Genomic DNA, 12568 nt, shown 5'->3' with positions numbered 1-12568 from the left:
TCTAATTTTAGATTTTATGTAATCTGTAATGACAATTAAATAGATGAGAATTCAGGGGCGGTAAAATTATTTGCGTGTATAGGTTGTCCCAGAGCTTGTACAGACAAGTGATATTTTTCCAAGAATTTACTCTTAAAATATCAAATGGACAAGTAAAGAAAAGTTTCAGACAAAACAGACAAGCAAGTCAGATTTTGCCTGGCCCCGAGTATGGAATACTTACAGTCAATTTTTTTTTATATATCATTGTATATTGCCATTATATAGAAATTTTATAAAGATAGAGATGTTGTAATATTATTAGTCATTCTCCATTTTATAAATTCGTTATATATTAGATTTGACAATTTGGGGGTTACCATTATTAGCTTATAATTGTCCATGACGCTTTTGTGCCCTAACTGTCTTCCCTATCTTGTCCCAAATATTGGTAAAGGTGGGTAAAAGGCAGACAGGGCTTTATCTATTAAACATCTCAGTACAGTCAAACCTGTCTAAAAGACCAGTGGTTTGAATATTAAAGCTTTTAATAGACATGTGACCGATGTAACTTATAAAAGAGGTCATTTCGGTCATTAATTGATAGATCAAAGCAGTGTATAGGCATCCAGTTAGCTCAATAGGTAGAGCGTTTGACTGTAAATTGGGTGTTCGATTCCCGGAGGGCGCAGCTCACTTACTTTGGGATTGATCATGAAATCTTTTCTACAGTCATTCGCACTGTAACTCTGCTACAGTATGTGCAGAAGTTTCAGTCCCTTGCAAAAGTGAAGGCAACTAGCACTGGTAAACTGCTTGACAGCCTGCCAAGGAATGATGCGGGGGCTGATCTGTGCTCTGTCGAATTCAATGGGGCTTACTGCCATGATCCAGAGTGAAAACTACCAACACTACCACATCAAAGCTGTGAATTTGAATGATGTCTTTCACTAAATGTTTTAATTGGTTTGAGAAGAGGTTGTTTTGCACAGGTTTGACTTTACTTTGTTAACGAATCTCTGTGCCAAATTTATTAATATTGTGATTATTTTGTATTGTAAATATTTGAAATATACTAGTAGTTATTTATACTTTAATAGCTAGTGCAGGGGCGTGCATGTAAGTTCTTTTGTCCTTAAAATAAGCCCAAATTAAATGATACATCTTTGATGTCTCACAGAAGTCTAAACTACAGACTGCAGTAATTAATGAGTTAGTACTTAACAAGACTTGAAATAATGGATTAAATTTTAAAATCGTTATTGTCCTCATACACAATTACTGATGTAATGGTTTACATAAAGAAAAGTTTTTTCTTGGGTTGTTGATTTTTTCCCCCAAAAAAATTAACTACAAAGGTATTGTAAGTTTATATTTGTGTCAATGTTTTATAAAAAAAGGCGAAAGTATACATCATGCCAAAGAGGTATATTACTGGTACTTTTTATAAATGAATGATGTTGTATACAATAATTTACATGAACATGTAGTTCAAATATTGAAAAATGTTTTTTTTTTCTTTTTGAAATTATTGAATATATTTGATGTTGTGATCTTGAAATATAAATCAAAGTTTTTGTTTATATAATATGTAAATTTATCCACAAATTTCAATTTACAAACTGCCATTTTAAAAAAATTCTTCATTTACATTATACATTTTTTTGTATCAGTCATCAATATGTCATTATTCATGTAGAAAATTAGTTAGAATAGATTCTTTATTATTCATTATTCATCTTCTTTATTCATCTCTGATGCTTCACTATAATTCTCTGATGCTTCATTATTCATCTCTGATGCTTTATATTTTTTCTCTGATGCATAATTGTTTATCTCAGATGCTTCATTATTCATCTTCTTTATTCATCTCTGATGCTTCACTATAATTCTCTGATGCTTCATTATTCATCTTCTTTATTCATCTCTGATGCTTCATTATTCATTCTCTGATGCTTCATTATTCATCTCTGATGATTCATTATTCAGTTCTGATGCGTAATTGTTTATCTTGGATGCTTCATTATTCATCTTCTTTATTAATCTCTTATACTTCACTACAATTCTCTGATGCTTCTTTATTCATCTCTGATGCTTCATTATTTATCTCTGATGTGTTGATGCTTCACTATAATTTTCTGATGCTTCATTATTCATTTCTGATGCTTCACTTTAATTCCCTGATGCTCATTTCTGATGCTTCACAATAATTCTCTGATGCTTCACTACAATTCTCTGATGCTTCTTTATTCATCTCTGATGCTTCATTATTTATCTCTGATGTGTAATTGTTTAGGTCGTTTTGGTACAACATAAATCTTGTTTTATTAATTCTGAAGACTGTTTAATATTCATCATTTGGACTTTTAATGTAATGTTGTAATTTAAACTATTATTCATTCAAGAAACAAAACTATTTATCCTAGCTAGACTTTGTAATATTATATTGTAGAATCCACGAATTTCAGTGCTTATCCTTTTAAGATCATTGTATTAAATATAGACTTCATAAATGTAATAATAGTTTGACTATTTGAAGATCAGTAAAGCTATTTGATAATTGTTCAAAGTTTCGTATTTTCAAACATCATATCTCATTAACTACCAAAGATATTTACTCCACGTGATCTTTCTGGATGATTTTGAAAAGGTCACTCTCCATGACATATGATTTTGACTGAATTTTATCCCATTGTGAACATAAAAAAATTCTGGTAAGATTTTGTCCAGCAAGTTTTCCCTTCAAAAGTCACTGACTATATTTTCTTGGAACTTTGCACATGTCGTCAGAATCATAATACCTGGGGCCGAGGTTATAAAGAAATATTCTAATCTCAAACTCATATTTCAGGTATTTGATTGGTCAAAAACAGGCACAGAATGTAAATTGACCAATGAAAATCCTGAGATTCGAGCTTGATCTCAGAAAATGGTTTTATAACCTTGGGGCCAGGTCTCTTTCTTTCAAGATCTTTAACTCTAGCATGATTTTTTTCTTGAATTATTTCCCTTGATAAATTTAGGAAATTTGTGTGATCCCCTTGTTTTACTATCAAGGACTGAAAATTGTTGTGTGCAATGATCTGTCAAACAGCTCTTCTTTTTGCCCTTTGTCATTATTATATATTTAGCTATAGAAATATATTAACTTGCATAAAATGATCATTATTCTTTAATTATGATAAAATCATGGTATTACCATTATCATTTTATCATGTTGATTTACTTGCTTTATTAAAAGGATAAATTTTTTAACCAAATAAATGGATTAAGCTTAAAAATGTGTTTGTTATGAATTTATGTAAGCTTGTGTCCACTTATGTTGAAGATGATAGTGCTGACTGGTTTTCCCTTATATTATTAGTTATAAAGATTTTTATCGGGTTATATGGCCCTATTGAAAATATATTGCAAACAACCATCTATATACAGCCATATGACCTACTACAAATATTTATAATGAACTATGTCTCCCAAAATTTTTGGAGACATATTGTTTTTGCCTTTGCCGTCTGTCCGTCTGGTTGTCCGTCCGTTCACATTTAGCTTATCCAGCCTTCACAGGTCAAACTACTGGTTGGGTTTCAACCAAACTTTAAAGGAGTGATCCGTACCATCCCTAGTTGTGCACATCACTGGCACATTCTGCTTCGCTGCACAAAATGGCCACCAGAGCTAAAAATAGAAAAATCTTGTCCGGCCTTCACAGGTCAAACTACTGGTGGGATTTCAACCAAACTTTACAGAAGTGATCAGTACCATCCCTAGTTGTGCACATCACTGGCACATTCTGCTTCACTGCACAAAATGGCCGTCAGAGCTAGAAATAGAAAAATCTTGTCCGGCCTTCACAGGTCAAACTACTGGTGTGATTTCAACCAAACTTTAAAGGAGTGATCCGTACCATCCCTGGTTGTGCACATCACTGGCACATTCTGCTTCACTGCACAAAATGGCCGCCAGAGCTAGAAATAGAAAAATCTTGTCCGGCCTTTACAGGTCAAACTACTGGTGGGATTTCAACCAAAATTTACAGGAGTGATCAGTACCATCCCTAGTTATGCACATCACTGGCACATTCACTTTGCTGCACAAAATGATCTTGTCCGGCCTTCACAGGTCAAACTACTGGTGGGATTTCAATGAAACTTTCAATGAGTGACCATACAATTTAGGAGACATTTGTTTTTGTGACAAAAACCCTTCTAGCTTATGATACAGCAAGTATCATTATTTAGAGAAAAAAGAACAATTTTTTCTTAAATCGACAGCAGTCCTGTATATAGAACTACATGTATATAAATGTTACAATTATCCAATGAAAAGAGACGTTACAAACATTCAGTATTATAATAGTTTGTATCCTCACAGGTGATCATGATTCAAGAACCTAGTCTGTTGTGTGAAAGTGAAAAGTAGGTAGTAACTTCTGGAATACATCTGTTCTATTGGGAAATCTACCATAATAAAACAGTTATTAAAGGGACTCCACTGAGGTTTTGTGACATGACGGGACTGGAAATAATTTTTTGAGATTATTACTCCATTTGATGTAGATCTATACTAATAACTTATGTGCAAAATATCAGATCATTAGCTTGCTCCGTTTTTCCAGAATAATTGTTATAATAGTGAAAAATGACCAAAAAATTGAAAAGGGTTTAAACGCTTTTCACTCAAATTGGACTGAGCATAGCACAAACATATGATTTTTGATATACAGTATGTTTTGTATATTTCTTGGTTATATTTTATTTGTAATTCTGTTTTAAGTGCTAATGTTGATCTATATGAGAAATTAAAATTTTATATTTTTACGCTTACAAACCTCAGTGGAGTTCCTTTAAGAATATGGGCTCAAAACTTTTATGTATGATGAAATGTAAAGTTATGCTGATGGGGTAATTGTTGTCCCGGGTTTCATATAATAGAACCCCTGTTCCCAGAGTATCTTTAAGTACCAGTATACAAGACAATTCCCACTCCATAAATAAAATTCATTGATATACTGAACTAAATACACAAACAAGAGCCGGGTGATGCTCCCCGAATTAGGTTTTGGACACAGGAAGGTATACCTCTTGTAGTGTCAGAGTTATGTCACAGACAAAGTTCAAAGTGTAAAAACAACCAAAGTGTTGTCTCAATATGGTGATCATTTCTGTGAAATAGTTGTAAAATCAGACTTCAAATAACGAAGTTATGGGCTTGATACAATTTTGCTGCAAGGTCATACAATGACCTTGACCTTCAAGGTTCTTGCAACAAGTCGATTCAATATGGTGATCATCTTTGTGAAATAGTTGTTAAATCTGACTTCAAGTAACAAAGTTATGGGCCTGACAAGATTTTGCTGCAAGGTCATGCTGTGACCTTGACCATCAAGGTACCGACCCAAATGCTGCTCGCGACACATTATCTCAATATGGTGATCATTTCTCTGAAATAGTTTTAATTCCGACTTCAAATAATGAAGTTATGGACCAGACACGATTTTGCTGAAAGGTCATGCTGTGACCTTGACCTTCAAAGTAGCGACCCAAATGTTGCGCGTGACACGTCCTCTCAATATGGTGATCATTTGTGTGAAATAGTTTTAAAATCCGACTTCAAATACGGACGGACGGAGGGACAGCCGAATGGACAACCCAACCACTATATGCTCCCCCTGAAATTTTTCGGGGAGCATTAAAATTGATGTCCAAAACAATTTACATAAAGCTGGCTTTCTCTACCACTATGGCATTCCATTTTCATTTGGCTCCCCTTCCTTACCAGTAACCTCTAAGGCTATACAAATAAGAATACAAGTCAGTCTGCTTGACTTTAGACATCATTTTGTTATTGTTTTTCTGGTTAATTTTCTTTCAGTTTTACGACATCACAACAAATTATGCGCCATGATCAAAACAGTTGCAAGGTACACGGAGGATGTGCAAGTGGTACCTGGAATGACAATAATCCGAATCGCTACAGTTTGTAACTGTCCACATTTTTTGAGATAATGTTGGCTTCACCAAAACAATTTTTCATACCAACTTTATGACAGTGATTTATAAGGGAAAACAAATTTGATATTTGATTATTTAATGAACATATCGAAAATGCATAACAGACGCTGTAAATATAGAAGCATTCTTGAGCGGCATCACAACAAAATGGACCATACAATAATGTAAATCATTCATCATTATTTTGTTCTATTTTAAAAACCAATACATTGCAATTTCATATTGTTTGGGTTTTTTTTCAAAACTTTTCATTGATAGAGTGACTCAAGAAGTTGCAAAATACGAAGATCATTTTGTGTGAAAGCTGATGTTATTCTTTCTTTATGAAGATGTTACAGAGTTAAATTCACATATATAAAATCAGATATTTATGGTATCTACATGATGATGAAGGAATTGATTGTGTGGGGAACATATTGTTGTGAGCTGTCTCGTAGAGTAATTACAATATATATAACTATAGTAACAAAAGTTGTATCCAAAGTTTACTTTTTTTTCAAAAATCAGGAAAAATCTGAATTAAAAAAAAACCTCCACAACAATAACAAACAAAACAATGTAGAAATAATGTAATTATTGCCACAATTGATTTTATTGATATATTTTAATGAGCAACCGGACACTTTTTGAACATTTTTCCATAAAGATTTCATAATTTCAAACCTAGAGACCTGAAAATTTGACACAGAACAAATAGGTTCTTCTCTTAACTAACAAACTAGTTTGTTTATTTTTGATTATATTGACACTTATATCTGAGGCTCATCAAGGAGGGTATCAAAATTACCTATATTGTCTACACTACAGTACCATGTGTCCCGACAGATATGTACATGATGTGATTTAATTCATTTAAATGCTTGGGCGTTTTAATTTTTTTTTTGACATGATATAAAATATTTCAGCAGCAAATGCTGAAGTTTTGGATATTCTATTGTTTACTCTGCAAATAATTATAGCTGGTATATGAGGTCAGGCATTGCACTCCTAACCCCCAAATTTTCAATGTCAACATTCTTGAAATAGACATTAAAATATTACCATTGAAATAAATCTAATTTCTTAATTATAGAAGAAACATGCATTTATTGTTAAAAATATTTTAATTAAGCATTTTCGGGCCGTCCGGGTTTGGTGGTTGTCCGGTTTTGGTGGTCCCCAACAGTAGTTTAGTAGGTGTCATACTGATATCATAAAGGCCACTGTGACAAGTTTAAACCTGAGGTATATCCTGACTTAATATCAATAATTTCCTTGTTCAACGGCGTTCTCAAAAATACCTACTCTTATATAACTTTGTTAGGTTTCCATCCATTTTATTTAGGCCTTATAATATACAAAAAAAAAGATGTTGTATAAACTACCTATATATACTTTTTAGAGAAAAAGAAACAACAACAACACAACAACAACAACAATAAAAAAATCCAAAATTTTAAGATTTGTTCTTTAAACGATTTCTAATATTCATTTTCTTTCAAAGGGAGACAATTCAGGTCACAATAGCTTGAGGATATTTTTCAGACAATATTATTATGACTTTATGTAACATAAATTGACTAACTTTTTGACTGATTTTATGCAACAATAAAAACATGTAATATTTCTTACTTTGAATATACAATATGATGGTACATGAACTTGGTAAAAGGTTTGAAGTAATAACAAACATCTTGATAAAACATGTTACAATAATTACTACTGATTAACTTTCACAACAAATACTTGGCACTGTCTGAAACATGACATACTCAGAATTTATTTATAAAATGAATTGTATAACAATACAAATGTATTAAATTTGTTTTCTGAATAAAAGACCTCAAAATTTTATTCCTTTTTCACACTAAAATTGAAGGCAGTAATAAAAACAACAAATAATTTCCAACATTAATTTTCAAAACAATTACACTGTACAATTAATGAAATCAAGTACCTTACATTAAAAACTAATTAGATATAAAATGAAGCTGTTAGACATAAATGTACATGTAGCACCCAGACAACATATACCAGTTTTTAATATAATTATAATAAAAATGTATCCAAACTAACACTGACCCTGGTTATAAAGTTATAAATATAACAAAACATGTTAATGAAACAATTAACAAATACCACAAATATACTGGCAGGGATGATAACTCTGACTGTGAGTTATTTTTAACATCTGCTCAATCTACTTTCATTTTGAAAATAAAACTTATATGGAGTATTTTACCTTATCTTACCTTATTTTATTAAATTTCAACAGGTGGTCGACACCTATAAGACAGTCTGTACCTTAGTTTGGCATGTTCTTTAATAAGATTAAACATTCACTTTATTGGTTGATAAATCAAAACAAATCTGTAAGTAAATTAAATACAGATATGATATGCACATTTTTAAGTGAGCCGGATGGAAATTGATAACTGTGCACATGCTTACATATTTGTAGAAATGGAAGGTAATACATGGATACTTTTTTGAAAAAAAAATCCAAAACAACCCTGCCATTTGTCAAAAATTGCTTTATTTCATATACCTTGGATTTCCATTTATTAATAGTTATATGTAATAAATTGGCATAACAATCAGTCAGAGTTATCTCCCCTTCACATATAAGATAGAGTTATGATCAGCCAGAGTTATCTTCCCTATACATATAAGATAATTATAGATTATAGATAGTATTGCAAATATATGACTAAAATAGAGGTTAACACAGATATGTAATATAAACTAAATCTGAATACATTGTGTATATGATAAAGAAAGCTTTATTATTGGTAAAATAAAATGTTTACAAATATATCATTGAAATAAAATACTGATGGATTTAATTGGGATCAAATTTTCGCGGAAAGGTCCATTTGGGGGTAATACAAATTTCGCCCATTTTTGAATTCGCTGGAAGTGACTGAAAATATAAATTGCGTCACCATCAGTAATAAATGGAAATTATCTAAGATATAGGCATGGTATTTTCTAAGCATTGCTTTTTCAATTTTAATACTTAATATAGATCAACAGTTTATTTCAACCTTGTGTCAAACATACAAATGTACAGATTAACAAAGAATTAATTCAGTCGGACAATTATAAAAAGAATTGATTAAAACTGCTGATTAGTTCACAGTTTTAAACAGCACTTGAATATAGAACCTAATTCTATTTCACCATTGTTATAAATTCTGATGATAAATTAGTTTTGTTTTCACACTTCAACTGAAATCTAAAAACTATTCTGTATTGTGTATTTCTATTGATTTTTTAGAAAAACAAAAAATATTAATCTGATTCAAGAATTCTAAGTACGCTTTATGAACTCGTAATCAATAATATAGAAATTCTAATTACATATATTGTACAGAGCTGAATGTTTACTATGTAACAATATACGAACAGTAACATAGCATTCTCTTTAACAAATACTCCAGATAAATAAAAAGAAATTGAAACCATTGACTAGTTAATTCATTTTACTCATTAATTACTGACAAAACATTTTAGTTTCTAGGGAAACAGTTTTCCCAATAATATGTCAACAAGTAACATTATACTTGCCCAAGTTAGAATATACATATTTGAGCCGCGTCACAACAAAACAGACATAATGGGTTTGCGATCAGCATGGATTCAGACCAGCGAGATCTGCGCAAGTTCTGATAGACCATCGTGTTCGTATCAGTTCTCTACATAGTATATGCCGATTTGTTAAGCAAACACACATGGTTTTGATCAGACTGCGCGGAATCATGCTGGTCCAACCATTAGTGTGGTTTGTCATTACAATGACAAAATTTGGTGCTAAGTTTCAAAAAACATTCAAGGTTCTTTGATGTATGTAAAAATTCAAATCTATTCAGGTTTCTGACCTATGGACTCTTAAGCTACAAATGTATCATCTAAAAGGTAAATTTAAAACATAAAATACAGTAACAAAAATAATAAAACAGAATATTGATATAAAACTGAAAGAAAAATCTTATCAATAGATTTCCATTAGAAACATTTTAAAAGCACTAATGATATAAACCTTATTTCTATTTAAATTTCATTGTATAATTCAAGGTAAAGATTAGTTTGTCACACATGATAATGGAAATTCATATAAAAACTATTCTGTATATGGTACTTTGCTATGATTTTATTAGAAAACAAACAAATATTTTACTGATTACAAACATCTCTATACAACTTTATAATCTATTTATATATAAGAGTTATTGCTTTTACATATATGTGTAATGGTACTCAATTTACTAGTGGTAAAACAAAACAACAATAACATAATTCTTTAACAATTTAACAAATAACTCCATATAAACAAACCAAGAAATTGAAAACCCATTTCTTTTTAGATACCGGTGACAATTGACTAGTTAATTCATTTTTACATCAATTAATTTACTGACAAAGAAACATTTTAGTTTCTAGGGAAACAGTTTTCCTCCAAATAAATGTCAACAAGTAACATTATACTTGCCCAAAGTTAAGAATATACACTATTTGAGCCGCGTCACAACAAAACAGACATAATGGGTTTGCGATCAGCATGGATTCAGACCAGCTTGCGCATCTGCGCAGTCTGATCAGGATCCATGCTGTTCGCTATCAGTTCCTCTACTTGTTATACCGTTTGTAAGCAAACAACATGGTTCTTGATCAGACTGCGCGGATCCATGCTGGTCGCAAACCCATTATGTTGGTTTTGTCATTAACTATGACAAAAATTTGGTGCTAAGTCATTCATATTATAAATTACAGTCATGACAATTCAAACAGATAGTTAACTTCAAACATGTTCAGCAACAAATGATTAAATGATTTCTTAGACATTTGAGAATGTAAAGTTAAACATTTATATGAAAAGAAAATTGTCATGGCTGAACAGTGAAATAAATCCTGAAAATGAAATTATTAACATAAACCCTGAATATGAGTTGTGTAACACAATACACAAAAAGTTTTCTACATGTCATGTGTGGCTGATGTAATTTATGTTAACAATAGTGGGAGAATAAAACGTAACAAAACAAATAACCTTTTTATAAAGGAAGTTTCAGAAAACACAGGGTATCTTTACATTCTGGACACAACACTAGATATGAAACCAAACCTTGCGATTATTTATGGCACATGATAAGACTAAGGCAAGAGTAAGCAAGAGCTGTCAGTAGGACAGCTTGCTCGACTATTCTCAGTGCTTTATAGTAAAAACAAAAACCTTGACATTGTAGAATTTTTTTAAGTCCAAAAAGGGCAATAATTCTGTCGAAAATCCATGTCAGAGTGATGGGCCTATGACAGCGGACTATAATCATGCTCTATAAAACATGTGTGAAGTTTTAACCCATCTCCTTAAGTAATAAGATACCAACAACATAAAACTTAATCAAAGATAGAAGCAGACACCTGGGGTGAGTATAATAGCTTCCCATATTCTTCGAATAATCAAGCTAAAAACATCATCTGATTTTGGCTTCTTTCTACAACAAACATTGTTAATTTTTAATTATTATTTCTCAAATACAAATATACAAGCATTTTTATGTAATTAAAACAATGAAGATCAGCAAAATATACTGAGAGTAAGCTTATATTTATATTCAAACTTACTCCAGAACAAAACAGAATAAATTGTTCTTTTGGCCTAGAAATAATATTCAATGGAGTAAAAAGACATTTAGAATTTAAAAAAATGGATGAATGGAAACTGATGAATGGCAACTAAACTATTAAAAAATGACTTACTATCAAAGGAATACAAATGAAATGTTATAAAAAGTAATAACTATAAAAACATCCTGTTGATTTATGAAGACATTACACGATTAAGAAAATAATTGCATTTTTTTAAGTAAAAGAAAGTTGTAAAAAAGTTATTACAAGAAAAAAAGATTATATCAAAGGAGAAATAAAAAAGAATAAAATAAACTCCATAGGTATGTGGTACCTAAAGATGCAGATTTTACCTTCATAATAATAAGGTTTTTACATGTCATTGATATACATGTATTATGCTGCCACATATCTTAAATACTGACTTGTAATTTTATTCTAACAGACAAAAAAACCACAACAAACGTTAACTGACAAAAAAAAAAGGTTTTTTTTTAAATGAACATTTCATTCCATTTGTTTTGTTTTTTAAATTATAAGACAACTAAATAGCAAAATAAACATGTGACTATACAGCTAATTCTAAGAGACAATTTAAGGATATAAAATTATACAGATATATAATAAAACAACATAGAGAAAATAAATAAAGATATACAGACACTTGATATACTGCTATACAGATCTTAGACTACATGTACTTAAATATAATTAACATGCTTAATTAAAAAATGCAGAAATAATTCATATATGTAATACACACATTAACAAAACTTTCCAGACTGACAATCTGGTATTATCAAAGCATCAATTTTATTTTTTAACAATACACATGCAGTTTATAGTTAGCAATTAACAAAACAACAAATATTTTCATGAAAGCAAATTATCGGCAAGCACCAAAGCAATTTCCTGAAAATTTATCCCTTACATTGTATTTACATGAATAAAAGTAATTATACATTTCAATC

Source organism: Ruditapes philippinarum, unplaced genomic scaffold, assembly GCF_026571515.1.
Source record: "Ruditapes philippinarum isolate M1 unplaced genomic scaffold, ASM2657151v2 ctg5539_1_1_1_1, whole genome shotgun sequence".
Taxonomy (NCBI): domain Eukaryota; kingdom Metazoa; phylum Mollusca; class Bivalvia; order Venerida; family Veneridae; genus Ruditapes; species Ruditapes philippinarum.
This window is presented reverse-complemented; position numbering follows the sequence as displayed.